This window comes from Dipodomys spectabilis, unplaced genomic scaffold (assembly GCF_019054845.1).
Source record: "Dipodomys spectabilis isolate Male_0828 unplaced genomic scaffold, ASM1905484v1 ptg000416l, whole genome shotgun sequence".
Classification (NCBI taxonomy): domain Eukaryota; kingdom Metazoa; phylum Chordata; class Mammalia; order Rodentia; family Heteromyidae; genus Dipodomys; species Dipodomys spectabilis.
This window is the reverse complement of record NW_024871093.1, coordinates 1,883,349-1,907,668: the sequence shown is the minus strand read 5'-3', so window position 1 is coordinate 1,907,668 and position 24,320 is coordinate 1,883,349. Positions and strand designations below refer to the sequence as shown.

At 43.4% G+C, this 24,320-nt stretch overlaps 1 protein-coding gene and 1 long non-coding RNA gene across 3 annotated transcripts in view; one reads left to right on the top strand and one right to left on the bottom strand.

Moving 5' to 3' along the window:
- The window catches only part of Mtmr3 (myotubularin related protein 3), a 113,233-nt gene extending 106,094 nt beyond the window's left edge, over nucleotides 1-7,139 (bottom strand). For both annotated transcript variants that reach the window (XM_042667627.1, XM_042667628.1), the window contains exon 1: nucleotides 7,092-7,139. The gene's annotated coding sequence lies outside the window, so the exon portion shown is untranslated. The remainder of the gene's footprint in view (nucleotides 1-7,091) is intronic.
- LOC122097155 lies at nucleotides 318-19,012 on the top strand. Its single transcript, XR_006145484.1, has 3 exons — nucleotides 318-328; nucleotides 7,388-7,390; nucleotides 18,882-19,012. It is a non-coding gene; the product is annotated as an uncharacterized LOC122097155 (long non-coding RNA).
- Nucleotides 19,013-24,320: the final 5,308 nt, after the last annotated feature.

Below are 24,320 nucleotides of genomic sequence, written 5' to 3'. Positions count from 1 at the left end.
TATCAGACAAATTAAATTCCTGTTTCCTTATCTTTAGAGTTCGTTTCAGTATGTACATTATTTCATATACATATGAAGAAGTGCTTGCGTGTTACAATTTGGTGCTTTTCTCATAAGACTATTCTCTTTTGGATTAACTTTTTTGTACTCTTGAAAATACCTTAAGAGAAACTAAAGATATACCTGAAAGGTTGATTTAAAATTAGTGACCTCTCTCATAAAAATATTTTCTTTGCACATCACAAGAAAGAACCTAACCTGTTAAAATTTAAGTATGTAGCTTTCCACTATACTTTATTTACATTTAGGTAAGTAAGTAAATGTAAGAGTTAAACATTCCCTAAATACTGAAGGCTTACCATGCACCAAGCAGTATAAGAAGTGTTAGGGAGTGAGAAACTGAACAGACACCAAGTCCCTACTTTTGCTGAGTTTTCAATCTACTCTAAATATGATGTCACATCCTAGACTCAGAGCCTTAAACAAGTTACAACACAACATCCCTGATAAATGATGGCCTGAAATTCTTGTGGTGATCTAAGAAGATATAAGTGAAAATAGTTCATAAATCATACTACCTAAACGAAAAGGCAATCTCAGCTTTTGTGTAAAGCACTGTATACAGCAATCATCTTCCTCACAAATTATCTCGTTCCTTTTAGCTTGCAAAAAATAAGCAGTCAAGTTGCTTAATTATAATCTCCTTTCACAACTCTAAGATTTTATTATTATTTATTATTATCTTTCTCTAACAATGACCCTTACGAAATAACTGAAAAGTTCTCCATAATGGGGTAAGAAATAAAAAAATAAGTCTCTTATTTTTTCTAGTACTAAAGCAGTTTTCCCTGATTTCATAATTATGGAGGAAGGGGGTCAAGTAAAAAACAACCTACTAAATGTTAACTTTTAATCTAAGATTCACCATAGAAAGTTGCAGCTCAAGAAAGTTTTTTTTGCTTTTTGTTTCTTGTTTTTTTATGTTATAGGCTTAGGCTCTTCCAAATAGAGTGGCAGGTTAATTGTGGTTCTTTGCAAGCAAAGAAAAGCAAGTAGCAATTATTCATCTCTTCACTCACTCAGACTCCAAGATCTAAACTCTTAAAAGAACAGAGATATGTTATAACCAAACTGCTCTCTAAAGTATAATTTGTGTGTGTGTGTGTGTGTGTGTGTGTGCGTGCGCGCGCACACATGCACGTGCACGCACAAAATTAGGGTTTGAACTCAGGGCTTGCTCTTGGTAGGCAGGCACTTTACCACTTGACTCATTCTGAGCATTGTACAAGCACTCAAATAGATATATAACTGATCTAAACCTGAACCTATATCCAAAATGATATTTTATAGTGGTGAGTACCAAGACACTATCTCTGTTATGAAGTACTCCATCTCAAGGGGGAAGAGAATACTTAGGAATATTAGCATAAGTTTACGTGCTCTGTTGGTTAAATTTACAATATATAACAGAATTATGAAGTATTTCACTATGAAGACAAAAGTTCTACTATACCCAAACTTCACAACTTTACTCCTGGCTTTTCATTTGTTTTATGCCTCACTATCTTTTTTTTTTTTTTTTGGGTCCAGTCATGGGGCCTGAACTCTGGGCCTGGGCACTGTCCCTCAGCTCTTCAGCTCAAGGCTAGCACTCTACCACTTGAGCCACAGTGCCACTTCCGGCTTTTTTCTTTTTTCTTTTTTTTGGGGGGGGTCTGGTCGTGGGGCCTGAACTCTGGGCCTGGGTGCTGTCCCTCAGCTCTTCAGCTCAAGGCTAGCACTCTACCACTTGAGCCACAGCGCCACTTCCGGCTTTTTTCTTTTTGCTTATGTGGTGCTGAGGAATCGAACCCAGGGCCTCAGGCATGCAAGGCAAGCACTCTACCACTGAGCCACCTTCCCAGCCCCATGCCTCACTATCTTATGACAGTTATTCTACCTACAATGCCCAAGTACCATGTCCCTAAACTATTTTTGATGCTTTAACAACCATAAGAAAAACACATTTTCATACCAGAACCTGTACATATACATAAACATAGTTTTAAAAAGCCATAGGCTGGGAATGTAGCGTAGTGGTAGAGTGCTTGCCTAGCATGCATGATGCCCTAGGTTCAATTCCTCAGTACTACATAAACAGAAAAAGCAGGAAGTGGCACTGTGGCTCAAGTGGTAGAGTAGTAGCCTTGAGCAAAGAGAGGCTCAGGAAAGAACCCAGGCCCTGAGTTCAAGCCCCAGGACTGGCAAGAAAAAAAAAAAAAGCAATAAACAAGTACTGGTTCCCAATCAAGTTACTTGTACCAAATGCAATACACTGATATATTCTTTTCAAAGCCTGTTTCTGAATACTTGTTTTTCAAAGCACATTGATTATCCTGTGACATGACATTGCCACCTGCCATTTAGAAAACACAGCTCTAAAACTTCTAAAACAAGTTCTAAGACACAAATTGTGCTAAACTCCTTGTTCTGAGCATCTTCTACCAGAGCTCTAACATAGAGAAAATGAGTGAAATGTAGCAAGCCCACTCCAACTACAAGACCTTGGTACAAACAAAAGATATCCCAGATCCCTGCAACACTATTAGCAGATGCAAATGTTGAAAGGTTTCTCAGAGCAGATCAAAGGAAAGGAAACCTTTCTGATGCCCTAGTAGTAACCTTAGGTAATTCTGCATTTGACATGTACCAAGCTGCACCAAGTTTACCACCATTTCACAAGCAAACTCAAGAAAATAAACAGAATTTTAATACAACAGAATTCTAATGCCATCCTCTTAACATTTTTAAATTGCTTTCCATATACACCATTCCACTTGATCTTCCCTAACAGCCCTGTGAAATGGATTGCTCTTCCTCCTTTTATTAATGAGAGCTCAGGAGGGTCCTGTGGCTTGCCAGAAACAAAAGGGATAATGAGGAGCACAACCTAGGCTTGAACTCATGACTTATGGTCTATCACTGTCTGTACTAAAACAATTTTCACACCAGACATGATAGCAAAAGTGCTAATCCCAGCACTGAAGAGGCTGAAGAAGAATTTCAAACTCAAGGCTAGTCAAGCTAAATAGCAAGACTCTCTCTAAAAGAACTATTTTCATTTTTAACATCTTATACAAATATGAACTTGGGAGTTATACTAAGTTTCTTGATACAGCACAAAAGATAAAAGCATACCAGCATTAGTATCATCAAATTATGATTAAAAATAGCAATGACATATTAATAACTTTGGTAACCTCTAAAATTACTGAGTCCTAGTTCAAACCAATATGGATATGATCTCATATTTTGTCTTAAATCAATGTCTCACTGATCATAAAATTAGATATAAATTCTGCAGAAATGGGTGGTCTGTAAGAAGCAACTAGTCATATAATTTTGCACGAACTTCTCCCAAACCATTCTTAGTCTTGTGGCTTCAAACCAAATTATGAAGTTCCCTATGTGAAACCCAATTTGATTTCAACATTGAGTTACAACAGCATAAGCATGTTGTTTCTGCATAATACTTGCAACATGTACTCAAATTTTCAGAGCACTTTTGGGTAACGTATAAAATCCATGATCCAAAAGCAAAACCCAAGACATAGTGTCCTTTGTTTCTTTTAAATAAGAAGATTCACCTATCTGTGAGACCAAAACCAAATTACATAATACAAATTACAATGAGGTTTGAAAACAGCGCCTTCCTAGGAAGGCGTTCTACCACTTGAACCATACTTCCAACCCTGTAATTAGAAATTCTTAAAAATGCCGGGCGCCAGTGGCTCACGCCTGTAATCCTAGCTATTCAGGAGGCTAAGATTTGAAGATCGCAGTTCAAAGCCAGCCCGGGTAGGAAAGTCCGTGAAACTCTTATCTTCAATAAACCACCAGAAAACTGGAAGTGGCGCTGTAGCTCAAGCGGTAGAGCGCTAGCCCTGAGTTGAAGAGCTGAGGGACAGCGCCCAGGCCCAGAATTCAAGCCCCACCACTGACAAACAAGAAGGAAGGACGGAAGGAAGGACAGACGGAAGGAAGGACAGACGGAAGGAAGGAAGGAAGAAAGGAAGGAAGGAAGGAAGGAAGGAAGGAAGGAAGGAAGGAAGGAAGGAAGGTAGGTCGGTCAATAACCACCCAAAAAAATGTTAAATACATTAAAACTCAAAAAGTAGGAGAGCCGAGCACCACTGGCTCACGCTTGTAATACTAGCTACTCAGGAGGCTGAGATCTGAGGATCATAGTTCAAAGCCAACCCGGACAGGAAAGTCCGTGAGACTCTAATCTCCAATAAACCACTCACTAGAAAACCAGAAGTGGCGCTGTGGCTCAAGCGGTAGAGCGCTCGCCTTGAGCTGAAGAGCACAGGGACAGCGCCCAAGCCCGGAGTGCAAGCCCCACGACAGACAAAATAAAAAAATAAAAATAAAATAAAAAAAAACTACAACTAGCGACAGGGTAGTACTGAATGACAGTCTTTTTTTTTTTTTTTGCTGGTCGTGGGGCTTAAACTCTGGGCCTAGGCGCTGTCCTCAGCTCTTCAGCTTAAGGCTAGCACTCTACCACTTGAGCCACAGTGCCACTTCCTGCTTTTTCTGCTTATGTGGTGCTGAAGAATAGAACCCAGGGCCTCATGCATGCAAGCCAAGCACTCTATACTGAGCCAACTTCCTAGCCCCTGAATGACAGTCTTTATAGAAACAGAATCTCTTGAATGAAAAATCAGAAGTTACAAGCAAGGAAATGAAAATGGCTTATTAATCAAGTGCAAGGTATCAAGTAGCTTTTATTTGTGGGTTTTCTGTTTTGTTTTTTTGGCCCGGTTGTGGGCCCTGAACTCGGCCTGGGCACTGTCCCTCAGCTCTTCAGCTCAAGGCTAAATCTCTACCATTTGAGCCACAGCGCCACTTCCAGTTGTTTTTGTTTTTTTTTTTGCTTATGTGGTGCTGAGGAATCGAACCCACGGCCTCATGCATGCAAGGCAAGCGCTCTACCACTGAGCCACCTTCCCAGCCCTCAAGTAGCTTTTAATAACTAATGCTGCTATCAACTCCCCTAACTACTTCGTCTTCTGTAACAATACTAATCATTTACTCAAAAAAGATCTGCAGGCATAGAATGGCTGAGAACTATGTTAAGCACCGGTGACATCAGGAAATAAAAGAGACTCGGGTGCACCTCTATAAAAATACTCCTCCATGATATGACAGGATATTTACCAAACTCCTTTTCTATCCTACACAACTATAAGAACACTTTCTTCTCAACTTCTAATAACCCTCACCACACACTCTCTAAAACATGAATACTCCCTTTGGTACCTCAGAATTCCACTTTGCCACAGAAAGTATTAAGGAGAACTTAAAGTAGATTTCTAAACTGATTTTACCACTCCTCAAAGCCTGGAGCAAATTTCAAGAACTATTCACAGTCTGCAGTACACCTTCCTGGTTCACAACCCAGGTCGCAAATGGCTCTTAACACACCCATCCTACCCACCATTTTACTAGAAACCTGAGTCAGAAGATTTAAAAACCACCATGCTGTTGGAATATTGGGAAGCACTGCAGTAGGCTCTTTTGTGGACCTCTGCTTCTTTCCTCTGAAGTCGTCCTTATTATCTGTGGACATACTTGCAGTTAAAGCAGTATCTAATTTCCTCACAGGCATTCTAATGATTTGACCACTAATTCACCAGGTCCTGCTTGACACTCAGGAATCAATGGAATATTTCTAATGAATGGCCTCTCAGTAGGTAACCACTTAACCAGGCAGCCCTACAAACTAAGAAACCTGAGTTAAGTCTCTATGGCTTGTAATTAACAAATGGGGTGGCATCACCGTGCTGGCTACCAGAACTATTCTTGGTCACCTGAAAGTGAGGGCAGTAGGTCCAATAGACAGTCAATCCAAAATTTTAAGACCCTCTAAATTTAGTACAGTAACACATGTGCTAGATTTATTTTGGCCACCTAACACACCTTACCTGGTCTCCAAGAAAAAACTAAGAGAGATCATGTAGGTCTCTTGCTTACTCAAAGGTGAAGGCCTGGTCACCAATCCATGAACTAAGGGTAAACATTTCACATAAAAAAATCATCTGTAATTCAACTACAACCTCTGATGGCATCACTGTTTACACTGTGAGAAGTTGAACTTCAAACAGAAGTTTGAATATATATATATATGTATATATGAAAAAGATGTGCAGAGAGAATATACAAAATATGAATGAATATATACATGTGTCCAGACATTTATATATATATGATATATACATGAAAAATAGAGATCAGAACACAGAGTGGACAAGACACTACAACAATAAGAATTCAAACGCTGCATCTGGGACATCAATGTCTAACAGTAGGCCAGGTACAAAACTCGCAAGTGCGATGATTATCAGACTCCAGAGGGGCCTATTAAAGTGACCATCAAATCTACCCCATAATTTTGACCTGAGTTTTCCAGCCCCAAAGAACAACCAACAGTATCATCTTATGGGTCATGAGATACAATCCATCAAGTACAATTTCTACCCAAGAAATAACACTGTAACCTTTGGCGGAGCGGCTCGGCCAGTGTCCCCCACCCCCCCACCCACCCCCCCCCCCCGGGCTCCCTCCACCGCCCCGAGCCATCCTTCTCGCCCAAGTTCGCCGCCAGGTCTCGAGGATGCCCCGGAGGAGTGGTCAGGCGGACACTCCTCCTTCCCACCAGGCCCCGACCCCGCACGGCTCGTCCCCGTCGAGCCGCGGGGCCCCGACCCCCCGGCCTCTCGCCGTCCTGGGCTCGCCCAGGCCCCGGCCGGGCCGAGGGGGGCGCACGCCCACCTTCCCGGGGGGTGGGGGGGCTCCGCACGGGCTCGTCCGCGCCGGGTCCCAGCAGGCCGCCCGGGCCCGGGACCCCGCCTCCCCCGCGCCGCGGGGTCACCCTCACTCCCCACCGGGGAGCCCAGGCGGGGCTCCCGCTCCCCACCCCTCCGGCCCTTCCCACCCGCGCCGCGACCCCGGCCGCCGCCCCCCTCCGCGGGTGACAGCCGCCAAGCCCGGGCCGGCCCCAACGCCAGCGGCTCCCCACCACCGAGGCTCGGGGATGAGCTTCTTACCGGGCGGCAGGACATGGCGAGGCCCGCCACAGCACGGCCTCCTCCGCCACCCCACGAGGCTCCCGGCCAGGGCTGGCGGGGGGCAGCGCCTGGGCCGCTGGAGCGTCTCGTCCGGCTGCTCCTCAGCCGCCGCCGCCGCCGCCGCCTTCTCACAACCACAACAACATGGCGGCAGCGGCCACACAGAGCGCGCTCCCGAGGCTGAGACGGGCCGTGAGCGGGCACGCGCGCGCACTCACACACACTCCGGCGCTCAGTCGGCGGTCCGGAGGAAAAAGGGGCGGGCCGCCGCAGAGCGGGTAGGGGGCGGGGCCTGATGTCACGCCCACCCTGCACGTGGGCGGGGCTCCAACCCTTAGGAATGTCCAGGGCTGCCGAGAAACTCTTCTCAGCCAGGGAAGAAAGATAGACAACTGGAAAATGAGCCGAGAATGGAAAAGGACAAATAAGAGGAAAACCAAACAGACTCTGGTGTGGGGGTGGGAAGACTAATGAGGATAAAGACAGTGGAAATCGTTTGTTGTCGTGTATGAAACTTGTGGAAATTGTTTTAGGAAGAGGGGCTGTGGTGGGGACACATGCAGAGACAGAGGCTGATGAGAATACATTGTATGCAATTGAGGAAATGCCATAATGAACCTCCTCCCTCGTATTACTAGTCTGTGTCATATTTTTAAAATCCATTCTGAAAAAAACAAAAGAGGAAAACCAAAAGTGGTACTACCAATTTTTAAACTTTTATTATTTGCTCTTTATTATTACCTTTAAGTAGTTGTACAATAGGATTTAATTCAATTTCTCAGTTTGTGAGTACAATGCATCTTGATCAGGGTGACCCCTTTCTTTTCTTGTTGTTGTTGTTGTTTGTCGGTTGTTGGACTTGAACTCAGGACCTGGGCTCTGGGGCTCTCTGTCGCTGAGCTTCTCAGCTCAAGGCTAGTAGTTCTCTACTATTTTGAGCCACAGCTCCACTTCAGGTTTTCTGGTGGTGAATTGGAGATAGGCTCACGAACTTTCGCCGCCCAGGCTGGCTTCAAACTGCAATCCTTACATCTCTCAGGCTCCTGAGTAGCTAGGATTACAGGCCGAGCACCAACACCCTGCAGGTGTCACCCGGTTCATCTGTCCCAACCCACCCCATCTATCCCAACCACACCCATCCTCTCAAGTTGGTTTTTATTTATTTTATTTTATTTTGTCAGTCATGGGGCTTGAACTCTGGGCCAGGGCACTGTCCCTCAGCTCTTCATCTCAAGGCGAGTGCTCTACCACTCCAGCCAAAGCACCACTTCCGGTTTTCTGGTGGTTAATTAGAGATAAGAGTCCTACAGACTTTCCTGCCCAGGCTGGCTTTGAACTGCAGTTCTCAGATCACAGCCTCCTGAGTAGCTAGGATTACAGGCATGAGCCACTGGCACCCAGCTCAAGTTGGTTTTTAGAAAGCTACTTTTTCTAGCTCTATAGCTGTGGTCAGGACTTGGGTTCACCCACCTTCCCAATAAAAAAGATCAATAGTGAGTAGAATCTTTCATCTGCAGATACAATCAGGATAATTTGAAGCATGAGAGGCTCATACCTATAATTCTAGCTACTCAGAAAGCTAATATCTGAGGATACAAGTTCAAAGCAAATCCAGGCAAGAAAGTTCTTGAGACTCTTACCTCCAAAGAACCACCAAAATGCTGGAAATGGAGGTATGGTAGAATGCTAGCCTTGAGCACAAAGCTAAAGGACAGCATCCAGTCTCTAAATTCAAGCCCCAGTACCAGCAATAAATGAATAAATAAATAAATCATCTCTATTCTGATATAACATATATAAATAAATATAGTATACTGGAGGTTATACTCAGAATATAAGTTCAAACTGCCTCCACCTCTTAACCAAAATCACAACAGAGGTGTGAGTTTTCAAACAAACAAAAAAATGTGACTTATAAAACAGCCTACAGGGGCTGGGAAGGCGGCTCAGTGGTAGAGCGCATGCCTTGCATATGTGAGGCCCTGGGTTCGATTCCTCAGCACCACATAAGCAAAAAGAAAAAAGCCGGAAGTGGCGCTGTGGCTCAAGTGGTAGAGCGCTAGCCTTGAGCTGAAGAGCAGAGGGACAGCGCCCAGGCTCAGAGTTCAGGCCCCACGACCGGACCCAAATAAATAAATAAAAATAAAACAGCCTACAAAAATCCACCTCTGTTCCCAGACTACATTATCCTAGGTCCTAACAAATTCACTTTCTTCATATATATTTTTAATTGCAAAGATATTGTACAAAGGGGTTACAGTTACATGAGTAAGATAATGAGTATATTTCCTATGGAGCATTATTTCCCTTCCCCCAACAGATTCACTTTCTACCACTGCATTTTAATATTATCCTCTTTTCTGGAAGATGACTGCAAGAACAAGTCAAAGGAAATCTACTCGTGCATTTGAGATATTCTTTTTGATGTATGTTTTGAAATTACTTGTTTACTTGCAATTTTATTGTCTCTCTACCCCCACTGCAATAGAAGAGCTCCTTAAACATAGGATTTTTTTTTTTGTTTATCACTGTGCCCCCTACACTTAAAATTGTGTGAGGAATAGACTGCCAAGTTTTCTGATTAACTAAGGGATAACATTATTTATACAATTCATCTAATTAAATCTTCACAACTCTAATAGATGCTATTATCTTATCTCCGTGTTATAGCTGAAAGGTTATCTGGAGATGAAAAAGAATAGCTGCACTTATAAAAACAAAATTCAAACCTGAACCCAGCTTACAACAAAAGACTGTGTTGTCCCTGACACAGCTCCGCAGTACTAACACCTAAAATAAAATCTCGAGTATGAAATTGCATCACAGGTCAACATTAGGAAAACTTTTGGTTTACTCTCAGAGAAACTAGTGACTTCCTCCTTCTTGATAATTACGTAGCTGATTGGGTCTCTCTTTTTACCTTGGTTTACAGGAAGTAAAGCCCAATAGTGGCCTCTTGCTGGCCATGAGGTTGACAACAACCTCAACTTTTTTCTTTTCTTTTTTTTTTGATGCTGCAGATCAATCTACTCTGTGTGTTTGCCAGCACTAGGTTTTTGAACTCAGGGTCTGGGAACTGTACCTTAGCTTTCTTACCACTTGAGTCACAACTCCATGTCTAGCTTTTTGATGGTTACTTAGAAATAAGAGTCCCATGGACTTTGTTTACTGAGCTGGCTTTGAACTGTCATCCTCAGATCTCAGCTTTCTGAGCAACTAGGATTACAGGCATAAGACACTGGTATCCCATTTTAGTCCAATGACTTAAATTTGAACCTACCTCACATACTTTCTCATTTCCTTTTACTATGCCTCAGTTTCCTCATTGCTCTGAATGATCATTATCACTGCCTTGATCACCTCACAATGTTGGGGAGGGGACTTTTGAGATAACAGATTTGAAGACATTTTGCATTCTATATAATCCTACCTACTCAGGAGGCCAAGACGTGGAGGATGGAGGTTCCAAGCCGGCCCAAGCAAAATAAAGCTGTGACAGTTTCCAATTATCTAGCAAAACAAAAAAGCTGGGGGCTGGGAAGGTTGCTCAGTGGTAGAGTGCTTGCCTTGCATGCATGAGGCCCTGGGTTCGATTCCTCAGCACCACATAAGCAGAAAAAAGCCAGAAGTGGTGCTGTGGCTCAAGTGGTAGAGTGCTAGCCTTGAGCTGAAGAGCTGAGGGACAGCGCCCAGGCCCAGAGTTCAAGGCCCATGACTGGCTAAAAAACAAAACAAAACAAAAAAACAAAAAAGCTGGACTGGATGTATGTACAAGTAATAGAGCACCAACCATGAACAAGAAAGCTGAGCACCAGGTCCTAAGTTCAAGGTCCTGGTACCAGCCAAAATAAACAAAACTAAAGCAGTAGTTTAGGATCTTTGTGACTGTGTCTGAAGACAAGAAACAGAATGAGAGGGAAAACCAACCAAGTTTTGGAGGTGTTATTCCTTTTTTGTGTGTGCCAGTTCTAGAGCTTAAATTTAGGCCCTGGTTGCTGTCCCTTAGCTTTTTTTGCTCAAGGTTTGGTTAGGGATTTTTTGGTTTTTGGTTTGGTTTTGGTTTTGGGGGATTCTTTTGCTTACTTGTGCCTTAGCTCCACTGCTGGCTTTTGGATGGTTTATTGGAGATAAAGAGTTTCATGGACTTTCTTGCCCAGGCTGGCTTTGAAGCATGATCCTCAGATCTCAGCCTCGTGGGTGTCTAGAGTTACAGGCTTGAGCCACCAGCACCCAGCTGAGAGGTTATTTCTTATGGCCCCATTTCTCATAATGAAGGGCTCGCTCTTCCCACCTGACCTTCCTCTCCTTCTCCTGCTGTCCTTTCAGCCTTGTTCTCCTGCCACATTCAAAACTGAAAAATGGTCTGCCAGCTGCTCAGGGTGTCTTTGAAGTAGGCTTTTCTCTGAGGCTTCTGTTTGAAGTCAAAGACAGATGGAAAGGCTGATTGATGGAGAGTGAAGAGGCCCAGAGTCACGCAGTGCCTCTGGAAGGCAAGGTTCCCTCAGTCTCTAAAATTGCTGACTTCCCACTGCACGGTCCTGCTGCTGAATGATAAAAGTCACTTACAGCAGTGTGCGGTTTTTGTGTGGCTTATCCTCAAACTCTTGCAATGTCCCAGCTTCCCCTCTGCCTCTCAAAGCATCCATCACACAGGACTAGCTATGACTTTCAGACTTGAAGAAAGATCTTTCCCAGGAGCAGACAGACACTAGAACTGAATCACACTTTCAGTGATTCAGAATCTTCCAAGGTTTTTCCAGGCACTTCACTGCACCCTTGCCACTGAATGGAATCAATTCAATTCCAGTTCAGTGTAGAGCAATGGCCCTCCAAGTGTTGTCCTTAGATACCTACAGACCTATATGAGTCATAACTATTTTTATAATAATATTACTAAGCTATTTGCATTAGCCAGGTAACAGTGGCTCACAACTGTATTCCTAACTGCTCAGGAGGCCAAGATCTAGAGGATCAAGGCTTGAGGCCAGCATAGACAGAGAAGTTTGCTCAATTCCATTTTCAAAAATAACCAGCAACGGCAAGGCTGCAGCTATGGCTCCAGTGGGAGAGTGCCAAGCTAGCAAGCAGGAGGCCCTAGTACTCACCAGAAATATAATGACTAGTTTGCTAAACTACTGTTTAGGTATTATATTGATATTTCACTAATGGCCCAAAAGCAGTCATGATAAAACTGCTGACACACTGTCACAATTCAAAGCAATTGTCTGTCTCATCTGTACTTGTCACCACAGTATTTGTCACCAACATGGACTTATAGCAAACCAAATATCAATTTCACTGAAGAATAGCTTTTAGAAAGCAGTAACATAGTCGGGTGCTGGTGACTCACACCTATAATCCTAGCTACTCAGGAGGCTGAGATCTAAGTATCATGGTTCAAAGCCAGCCCAGGTAGGAAAGTCCCTGAGAGTCTTATCTCCAATTAACCACCAGAAAACCAGAAGTGGTGCTGTGGCTCAAGTGCTAAAGCACTAGCCTTGAGCTGAAGAGCTCAGGGACAGCGCCCAGGCCCAGAGTTCAAGCTCCATGACTGACAAAAAAAAAAAAAAAGATCTGGGCGCCGGTGGCTCATGCCTGTAATCCTATCTACTCAGGAAGCTGACATCTGAGGATCACAGTTCAAAGCCAGCCTGGGCAGGAAAGTCTGTGAAACTCTTATCTCCAATAAACCACGAGAAAACCAGAAGTGACATTGTAGCTCAAGCAGTAGAGCACTCGCCTTGAGCAGAAGAGCTGAGGGACAGTGCTCAGGCTCTGAGTTCAAACCCCATGATAGAGAAAGAGAGAGAGAGAGAAAGAGAGAGAGGGAGAGAGAGAGAGGAAGGAAGGAAGGAAGGAATAACAAATTTCTTTTTATTTTATTAACTTTATACTTTGAATATAATTCATTTTAGCACAAGGTCCCAAGTTTAAGCTCCATTACTGGCACAAAATAAAGTCATATCATTATTCTGTATGATAAAGTGAGAATTGTATATAAATAAAGCACTTCTTTTAATTTCTTTATTGAGCTGAAATTCACATGAAAGAATGTTAATCGCTTGAAAGTGAACAAGTCAGTGGACCTTAGTATGATCATAATGTTATGCAAGCACTACTTCTTCCATTAGAAAACATTTTCATTGCTCTAAAATAAGGCTCTCTGCCCATTAAACAGTTATACCCCACACAAAAAGCATCTTTGCTGGGTGTACAAGTACAATGGGCGCCGGTAGCTCACACTGGCAATCTAACTACTCAGGAGGCTGGCATCTGAGGATCATGGTTTGAAGCCAGCCAGGGCAAGAAAGCCTACAAGACTCTTATGTCCAATTAACCACCAGAAAACCAGAAGTGGCCTTGTAGCTCAAAGTGGTAGAGCAGTAGCCTTGAGGGAAAAAAAGTTCAGGGTCAGGAACCAGGCCCTGAATTTAAGCTCCACAACCAAGAAAGAAAGAAAGAGAGAGAGAGACAGAGAGAGAGAGAGAGAGGACGGAAGGAAGGAAGGAAGGAAGGAAGAAGGGAGAGAGGAAAGGAGAGAGGGAGGGAAGAAAAAGAAGGAAGGAAAGAAAGAAAGAAAGTAAGAAGGAAAGAAAGAAAGAGGAAAAAAAGAAGACAAATGTCCAAGAAGAATTATACTCATTACCTGACATAGAATTGTAACCCCTCTCTACAATTCCTTAATAGTAACAATAAAATTATATTTTTTATTTTTTATTTATTTATTTTTTGGGGGTCTGGTCGTGGGGCCTGAACTCTGGGCCTGGGCGCTGTCCCTCAGCTCTTCAGTTCAAGGCTAGCCCTCTACCACTTGAGCCACAGCGCCACTTCCGGCTTTTTTCTTTTTGCTTATGTGGTGCTGGGAATCGAACCCAGGGCCTCAGGCATGCAAGGCAAGCGCTCTACCACTGAGCCACCTTCCCAGCCCCAAATTATATTTTTTAAAAAAGTGTAATAGGCCAGGCGCCAGTGGCTCATGCCTATAATCCTAGTTACTCAGGAGGCTGAAAGCTGAGGATACCAGTTCAAAGCCAGCCCAGGCATGAAAGTCTGTGAGACTCTTATCTCCAATAAAACCACCAGAAAACAAGAAGTGGCGCTGTAGCTCAAGTGGTAGAGCGCTAGCCTTGAGCTGAAGAGTTGAGTAAGGGACAGCCCCCAGTCCCAGAGTTGACGCCCCACACAAAAAACAGAGTTGACGCACACACAAAAAAGTGTAAATAGGCTGAGAAGGTGGCTTAGTGGTAGAGTGCTTGCCTAGCATGCATGAAGCCCAGGGTTCAATTCCTCAGCACCACATACACAGAAAAAGCTGGAAGTGGTGCTGTGGCTCAAGTGGTAGAGTGCTAGCCTTGAGCAGAGAGAGGCTCAGGGACAGTGCCCAGGCCCTGAGTTTAAGCCCCAGGACTAGCAAAAAAAAAAAAAAAGTGTAATAAGCAAGTTAACCACTTTAAGTTAAACAGCTGATCATATTTGGTTTTTTTGTTTTGTTTTGTTTTTGGGTCCAGTCGTGGGCCTGAACTCTGGGCCTGGGCGCTGTCCCTCAGCTCTTCACCTTAAGGCTAGTGCTCTACCACTTGAGCCACAGCACCACTTCTGGCTTTTTTTTTTTCTGCTTATGTGGTGCTGGAATTGAACCCAGGGCCTCATGCATGTAAGGCAAGCGTTCTACCACTGAGCCACCTTCCCAGTCCAGCTGATCATATTTGGTATCAATGGAAAAGTTTCAGTATAATTATAATTTTAGAGAACTTGAATGTTCGTCTGAGTCTGACTGCTCCCTAAAATGTACTCTTTTCTGCTAGGAAGGATGACAGTATTAACAAAAGTGTTTTTTATATCATTTAATAAAACGGGCCAAGAAGAGCTGCATAACTCAGTGTACAAAATATTTTCCACATGACCAACTCATGATGGTACCAAATCATGCGTGTATAAATGATTCAGTCCAAGCGGAAGACAGATGAATAAATTTCAATGTAACTGAGTGCTAAAACATCACTGATATAAATTTCTCCAACTAAAATTTTAAGATCTATCAAGTTTTGGTATAATAGCATGAAAGAATACTCACAATCATTTGATTTGTATGAGGCTTGATTTTCTTCATATTTTTTTTGGCCACCAAAACAACTTGTCACAAACTAAATCAAATGAAGATACGACAATACAGTTTTCTTTTTTAATTAGGCAAGAGTTATAGTGCTAGAGGTTGACTCGGGACCTTCTACTCACTCAGCTGGCACTCCACCGCTTAAGACACACCTCCAGCCCAGCTTTTTGCTGCCTGTTTTAGAGATGGAATCTCATGGACTTTTCTGCTTCAACTGGTTTTCAACTGTGATTTCCCCCAGTCTTCAGATTCCTGAGTAGCTAGGATTACTGGCATGAGCCACTGGCACCCAGCAGCCTAAGCAATCTTGATCAGCAAACAAAGCTAGAGGAACCACACTGCCTGATTTCAAAATCTACTACAAAGCTACAATAATCAAAACAGAATGGTAGGGCTGGGAAGGTGGCTCAGTGATAGAGCGCTTGCCTTGAATGCATGAGGCCCTGGGTTCGATTCCTCAGCATCACATAAGCAGAAAATAAAAAAGCCGGAAGTGGTGCTATGGCTCAAGTGGTAGAGTGCTAGCCTTGAGCTGAAGAGCTGAGGGACAGTGCCCAGGTCCAGAGTTCAGGCCCCACTTCTTGGACAAAAAAAAAAAAAAAAAAAAACCAGAATGGTATAGTCATAAATGTACATGTACCAAGAAAATAGACTACAGATCCTACAAATAAATTGACTACCAGTACCATACTGTTTTTTTGGTTTGCTTGGTTTTTTTTTTTTTTTTTTTTTTTCCAGGGCTGAGGACCGAACCCAGGGCCTTGCGTGCGCCAGGTGGGCGTCCTTCCGCTGGGCTAAACCCCCAGCCCCTGGTTGGTTTGTTTTTTTTTGTTTGTTTGTTTTGGTTTGTTTTTTTTAACCAAGAATCTAAGAAAAATATAGTGGAAAGAACAGTGTTTTCAATAAATGGTGGTTCTGTGGCTGGCCACCATGGCTCATTCCTATAATCCTAGCTTCTTAGGAGGCTAAGATCTAAGGATCATGGTACAAAGCCAGCCCAGACAGGAGACTCTGTGAAACTCTTATCTCTAATTAACACCACCAACAAAAAAATGCCTGGAAGTAGAGCTGTGGCTCAAGTGGTAGAGCATCAGCCTTGAGCAAAAAGCTAAAGGATAGTCCTCGGGCTCTGAGTTCAAGTCCCAAACACACACACACACACACACACACACACACACACACACACACACACACACCACACACGGCTCTAACATCATACTTGTACCAGTAAGACAAAAGATAATAAATGTTGGTAAGAATGCGGGGGTGGGGAAGGGGAACTTCATTGTTAGTAAGAATATAAATTATATGTGTATGTATGTATCCATATATGTATACACACTGGAATACTATTCAGCCTGAAAGAAAGAAAAATCCTATGACTTCTGGAGACAACACAGATGAACTTAAAGGACATTATGTTTAACATTATGTTAAGTGAAATGAGCTAAGCCCAGAAAAATGGGTAGAACATGAGCTCACTTATAATGTGGAGTCTAGAAAGCTGACCTCATAGAAACAAAGAGTAAAATGGTAGTTACAAGGGGCTGGAAATGAGGACACAAAGTATCAGTTAGACAGGAGGTAGACTTCTTTGAAGAGATCTATTGTGCACTGTGATTCTATTTATACAGTCTACTATTGTGTATAGTGTATCTCCTACTATATTGTGACACTAGATTGTGTAAGAGAGGAGGCTTTAGTGTTCTCAGAACAAAGAAATGGTAAGTATGTGAGGTAATGAGCATGTTAAACAAGTGGCATTAGCCATCCCACAGTGCATATGCAAATCAAAATAGAAGAAATACATACAATCTTTATTCATCAATTTTGAAAAGAAATAGAAAACCAGTATTACAAAATTTTTCTATGAAGGGGCTGGGAAGGTGGTTCAGTGGTAGAGCGCATGCCTTGCATGCCAGAGGTCCTGGGTTCGATTCCTCAGCACCACATAAGCAAAAAAAAAAAAGCCTGAAGTGGCGCTGTGGCTCAAGTGGTAGAGCGCTAGCCTTGAGCTGAAGAGCTAAGGGACAGCGCCCAGGCCCAGAGTTCAGGCCCCATGACCGGACCCAAAAAAACAAAAAAAACAAAAAAAATTTTTCTATGAAAAGGCATTCAAAGAGAACATAAACAATATTGTAGGGTTGGAGGTGTAATTCAGTGGTAGAGCACTTACCCAGTAAGTCTATGGCCTTGATTGTATCTACAACACTGTAAAAAAATATATTTGTGCCGGGCGCTGGTGGCTCACGCCTGTAATCCTAGCTACTCAGGAGGCTGAGATCTGAGGATCGCGGTTCAAAGCCAGCCCGGGCAGGAGAGACCGTGAGACTCCTATCTCCAATAAACCACCACAAAACCGGAAGTGGCGCTGTAGCTCAAGTGGTAGAGCACTCGCCTTGAGCTGAAGAGCTGAGGGACAGCGCCCAGGCCCAGAGTTCAAGCCCCACGACCGACCAAAAAAAAAAAAAAAATATATATATGTATATTTGTATGTGTGTGTGTGAGTGTGTGTGAGTGTAAGTGTGTGTGTGAGACTGAGTGAGGATGCCAGTACTGGGGCTTGAGCTCACAACCTCACACTCTTCCCTTTAACTTTTTCACTCAGGGCTAGCACTCTACCACTTAACCCATAGCTCCACTTCCAACATCTTGCTGGTTCACTGGAGAGATAAGAGTCTTATGAACCTTCTTCCCTGTGCTGGCTTCAAACTGAGATCCTCAGATCTCAGCCTCCTGAATAGTTAAAACAATAGGCATGAGCCACCAGCAACCAACTAAGGATTTTTAAATTTACATAATTATATTTTCTATATATTTAGAATGCAATTTAATAGATCAAACTCACTATCATAGATACCTTTGCTTAAAACAAGGATAAATTTATTTAAAATAATAAATCAGAAGATTGGGAAACCTGAAGTGGCTCAAGTGGTAGAGTACTAGCCTTGAGCTGAAGAGCTGAGGGCCAACGCCCAGGCCCAGAGTTCAAGCCCCATGACCAACAAAAACAAAAACAGAAGATTGGGGATTTAGCTCAAGTACAAGGCCCTGAATTTGGTCCTCAGCTCTGCAAATAAGAATAACAACAATAATAATATTAATCAGGGCTTAGAGACATGATTAAGTTGCTAGAGCACCAGCCAATGAGCAAAAGCATCAGATACAGAGTTTGAGTCCTGGAATCAGACCTAAAACAGGAAAAGAGAAAAAGAAGTCTGGGCGCCGGTGACTCACAACTGTAATCCTAGCTACACAGGAGGCTGAGATCTTAGAATCATGGTTCAAAGCCAGCCGGTGCAGGAAAGTCCGTGAAACTCTTATCTCCAATAAACCACCAGAAAACCGGAAGTGGCGCTGTGGCTTAAGTGGTAGAGCTCTAGCCTTGAGCTGAAGAACTGAGGGATAGCCCCCAGGCCCAGAGTTCAAACCTCGTGACCGACCAAAAAAAAAAGAAAAAGAAAGAAAGAAAGGAAATAATAAATCTACTCTAAAAACATACGTCACAGTAAAATAACATACTGCATCAGCTACCAGTGGGAACAGAGGAAGGCAAACAGAGGATGAATAAAGTGAATATGATCAAAGCACTTTATATGCGTGTATTAAAATAGAACAATTAGACCTATTGGAATTGTCGAAAGAGACTTGGAAAGATGAGTTCTAAAAGGGAAAGGCGATGAAGCAGATGTAATTAACTTTCTTTGTGAAAGCTTTGGGGAAATTCTTTTCTCTCTCTCTCCAAGTGTGAGGTTGGATAAAATCCTTGATTCATAAAGTGGAACTGTGGAAGAGGACAATGGACCTTTCTCATTACCGCACGTGGATGGTCACGTGCTAGCAATGCACAGCAGTAACGATGGCCAAAGTTTTGTGATGTTTGATGGCTGTGTAGACATAAACTATGAAGAAACTTGTAAATAAACTTAAAAAAAAAAAGAAAAGAAATAGAGGGGGTGGTTTCAAGGTACATTGTAGGGACATATGGAAATGTCACAACAAACCCCACCACTCACATAACTAAAATATGTTAATAAAATATTTTTAAATAAGGAAAATTTAAGTAAATAGTAGTATAAAGCAGATTATGGCCCAGTGCTGGTGGTTCACACCTTTAATCCTAGCTACTCAGGAGGCTGAGATCTGAGGATTAAGTTTCAAAGCCAGCCTGAGCAGGAAAATCCACTGAGCCTCTTATCTCCAATTAACCACCAGAAAACCAGAAGTAGCATTGTAGCTCAAAGTGGTAGGGCATTAACCTCAAGCACAAAATCTCAGGGACAGTGCCAAGGTCCTGTGTTCAAGCCCACAACCAAAAGAAAAAGAACAAAAAGCAGATTATGAAGCCAAGTGCCGCTGGTGGCTCAAGCTACAATCCTAGCTATTCAGGAGGTGAGATATGAGAATCAAGGTTGAAAGCCAGCCCCAGGTAGAAGTCCGTGAAACTCTTACCTATGCTTCACCACCAAATAGTTGAAAGTGGGGATATGGCTCAGGAAGTAGAATGCCAAAAAGCTATGGGACAGTGCCCAGCCCCTGAGTTCAATTCCAATACCTGCACACACAAATAATACTAATAATAGTCATACAGGTTATATTTTTTAAAAATTCATAAGACAAGTTCTCAAATGAGTAGACTTGGGGAAAAATCGAAATAGGAATTGAGCTGTTAATCACGCAGATTTTAGGCCACCATCCCTTCCTCTGTGGGTGGCTTTCATTTGGAAAATGAAGGACTGTGGGAGTTAAATGAGTTCACACATGGACAGTGCCACTTAGTAGATATGACTCCCATTGTCCTCACAGGGAGAGGTACCTGGCAGCCCAGTGCCCCAGAAGGCCTCTACCCTGGGGAGAGGTAGGAGGCGTGGGTTCCTGACACAGCCGAGCCAGTGATTCACTGCCCGAGATGACCTCACCCTGCAAGACCTCAGTTTTCCCATCAGGAGAATGCTAGGGCTAAGATGTCATCCGGTGTCTGGAGCCTCCCGATTCTGCATACCACCTTCTGATGAGAGGTTCCACCAAGCCTGCTTGATGATTACATCAGAGAAGCATCGGATGGTTCTAGAAGGATTTGAGAGCTCCAGATAGACCTCTATTCCTTTCCACCAATGAGGAAACGGAGACTCACCAAGGTTAAAACATCTTGCTTAGCCAGGGAGACCAGGGAGGGGGGAGGATCGTGCAGGGGGTGGGGGAGGAATATGAATGCTTTCTCTATTCTTTGAAAAAGGACTTAAGTGTTTAACCACCACAGGTTTTAGCAAATACTCTGCATTTCCACCAGGGACACAAACCTCACTTGAGCCTGAGCACAGAATAACCAAATCCATGGTGTTGGGGCGGGGACACTGAGTTAGCAGGATTGATGGATAACCTCTAGTTATGAATAAATTCTGCTTCTAAAAGGTCAGTGTCCTCTCTAACTCCTCCCCAAGAAAGGTAGAGGAAATGAAAGGGTCAAGATGTGGTTAAAACGTTTGTGGGGGTTTGGGGGGCCGTGAGGGATTCATATGGAATGGCTTCCAGCCTCCTCCTCCTCCTAATGTGTCCTCTGTGGCTTCCATACTCCTCCTCCCCATTTGTCCTCCGTGTCTCCTACCTCTCCTTTCCTTCCCCGGCCACAGTGTAAGATGACACACCCCACTGTGAATCCAGCATGCTCTGTCCAGAGCTTCCCTGCCGCCTGGGCCAACTTACCAGCTACAAATAGAACCAGAACCCACTGAAAATAGCTCCTCCCCTCACCCCCCTAGCCCAGAACTTCCAAGTGCTCACTAGGTTTCCCTGCCCCCTCTGAGTAGGCTTCATGCAAGGAATTCAGGTTGAGGGACATACACACACACACACACACACACACACACACACACACACACACACACACACACACACACACACACACACACACACACACACACACACACACACACACACACACACACACACACACACACACACACACACACACACACACACACCCCAAGTCCAAGACTAGAGACTATCTGGGGGAACAACAGCCCCAATAATAGCTAACTCTTAAACCCCTGGCTCAGTGCCAATACCTCTGCAAAGACTTGGTGGTAGATTTCCCAGAAACCCAGAAACCTCTTGAGCAAAGTCCTGGCTGTGTTCATGTAGTCCTGCAGATAAAGCTCAGAGAGGTAAGGAATGTGCCTAAAGGCCACACAGCCAGTGAAAGTGGAGCTAGGGCCTGAAGCCTTCCTTCTGAAGGCAACTGCTACAATACTCTTCCTCTCTCTATGAAAGGCTAATTCTCTCCAGATCCTTGAGGCTGGGAAGAGAAAGGGTATTCATACCATTCAGTTCCTTCTTCCACAGCCAGGGAAACTGAGGCCCAGAGAGAAGAGAATTGCCCAAAGCAGGCAGTGAGTACATCAACACCCCCCCTTTTTTCTTTTTTTTGTTAAGAGGCTAATTGTTTTTACAGAAGTCAAAACAAACAGAGATTCCCTTGTTCCTTTTATGTGGAAGCCCCATGGGTCTTTAAAAAAAACAAAAAACAGTTTTCAATCTCCTCCCATTTCCCAACAGAGTGGAGTGCTCCTGGCAGCCCCCTACCCCTCCCCTGCACGCCTCCCAGACACCCAGACACCCCGTCTGGCAGCCAGGCATCCTGAGATTACCTCTTCTTCCCTCTGCTCAGGGTGTTTAATGTTCTAGGGGAAGAGAGCAAACAGCAGGACATAAATCACAGGTGACACAGGCTGGCTTTCTCTTTTGCTGAATATGAACCAGACGGGATACAGCAAGGGAAGAGAATTAGCAGAGATGTGCTGGCTCATTTAAAAATTCAAGGTCCACAAGTACATGTTTCTCCTCTGCCTGAGAGCTAGATACATTTTTCTCTATGCTGAGATCCCATTTGTTATAAAAAGAATCCTCTAAAACAGTCTTAACCTCTACAGTGGTGACAAGAACAAATCAAGCAAGGCTAGAGAGGAATTAAATTGTTTTAGAAATGGCTGAGGAGATCTAGTATAGCAGTGCATGACTGTAATCAAAACTGCTCAGGAGGCAGTTGATCAAGAGGTAGGATGACCGCTACCTGAGGCCAGCAAAACAAACATGAAAAAATTAAAAGTATGAAAAAAATTAAAAGTCAAAAGGCTGAGCTATGTGTATGGTAGCTTAACTTTAGAGTAAAGCCCTGAGTTCAAACCCTAATACCCACCAAAAAAAAAGAATTGAGCAATGTGAAAAAGTTTCACATCTGGTATGTCAGAAACTCTTGATTCTGCATGTGTATATAATCTGCCAAACTGCCTCAGTTTCCCCAATATGTTTCGGAACCAAAGAGATGCCTATATTCATGTCTCACTTGGCTCTTCTTTTTCTTTCTTTCTTCTTTTCTTTCTTTCCTTCTTTCTTTCTCTTTCTTCTTTCTTTCTTTCTTTCCTTCTTCCTTCCTTCCTTCCTTCCTTCGTCCTTTTTTTTCTTTTAATGGTGGGGATGAAACTCAGGGCCATATACACTCTAGGCAAGCACATCACAGGCCCAATCGGCACCGCCCTCCCCCAAAACCAGGTCAATCCCTCTGTTGCAAATATTTGTTGAATACTCCTTTGATTGAGCACCAGGACAAGCTTGGGCCCTGCAACAGTGAACAAGATAAAATCAGTCTCTACCTTTCTGAGACTTATAGGCTGATTGGCAAGACAAAGTCAACAGAAACCTAGGTAAATGGTCAGATGGAGAAGATAGTGGATTTATGGCTACAGAGATGTAGGGCAGACAGACCAAGGGCAAACCAACTAACATTAAAGCAGAGCCAGGAATGAAGGAGGGAGAAAGGGAGGGAGGGAGGATGGGAATTCATTGAACAAGAAGTCAAAAGAAAAGATGACTTATGGAGAGGGCACAGCATTGCAAAGACAGGTGATGGAGAGCTGGCCTCCTCACTAAACCAACCAATAGGAACCAAGATTGGCTTATTTATTTATTTTGATTGTTTTGTTGTTTTTGTTTTGTGCTAATACTAGAGTTTGAACTTGGGCCCTTAAGCTCTAGGCTTTGTTACTCAAAGCTGACACTCTACCATTTGAGCTATACATCTCCATTTCTGCTTTAATTACTGGTTAATTGGAGATGCGAGTCTCAGGGACTTTTCCACCTCAGCTGGCTCCGAATTTTAATCCTCAGCTCTCAGCCTCCTGAATAGCTAGGGTTATAGATAGGTTACCCGTTACCTAGTAGTATTGGCTTATTTGCACATCATATTATGAGGCATTCTAACTGGAGAAACTGAGTGAAATTCTGTGATTTAATGCTGCGTCAATCAGAGAGTTCACACTGGATTCCATATAGTTACATACTTTTAATATTATAAATTCTTTTATCAACCCCTCTAGGAAATAACATTGTTACAAGTCTCTGAAGGTTGACAGATCTCTTTATGGAACTGATTTCATCTGTCTCTTTAGGTCCCACATTCCTGCCTTTTTTGTTTTTGGTTGATCATAGGGCTCGAACTTAGGGCCTGGACACTGTCCTTGAGCTCTTTTGCTCAAGGCTAGCTCTCTACCACTTGAACCACAACACCACCTCCTATTTCCTGGTGGTTTATTAGAGATAAGAGTCTCATGGACTTTCCTGCCAGGGCCGACTTTGAATCTCAATCCTCAGATCTCAGCCTCAAGAGTAGCTAGGGTTACAGACATGAGCCACCAGTGCCTGGCTACATTCCTGACTTTTTAAGGTGGAAATTTCTAGAAACTGACCCATTCTGCCTTCTCCTACTGTGTTGGAGATGGCAGCCAGTGTGATGTAAGGGCCTTTTGCGTCTGTGGAAATCACAGAATTATGCCAAAGACATTCTCTTTCTTCAGTCCGATGGCATAGAAGAATATCAGTAAACACCTCTATGGAATATGTAGGTTTGTTTTTTTCTCTTTTTTTGTTTTTTGTTATTTATTTATTTGTGAAAATACTGTAACATGAGCAAGGTAATGAGTACATTTCTTATCAAGCATTGTTGCCTCCTCCTTTGTTTCCCCTTCCCATCCCTTCCCATTTCCCCCATCCCCACCCCCGCTCCTTTGTGTTTTGTTTTCTGTTGTTTGTTTGTTTGTTTC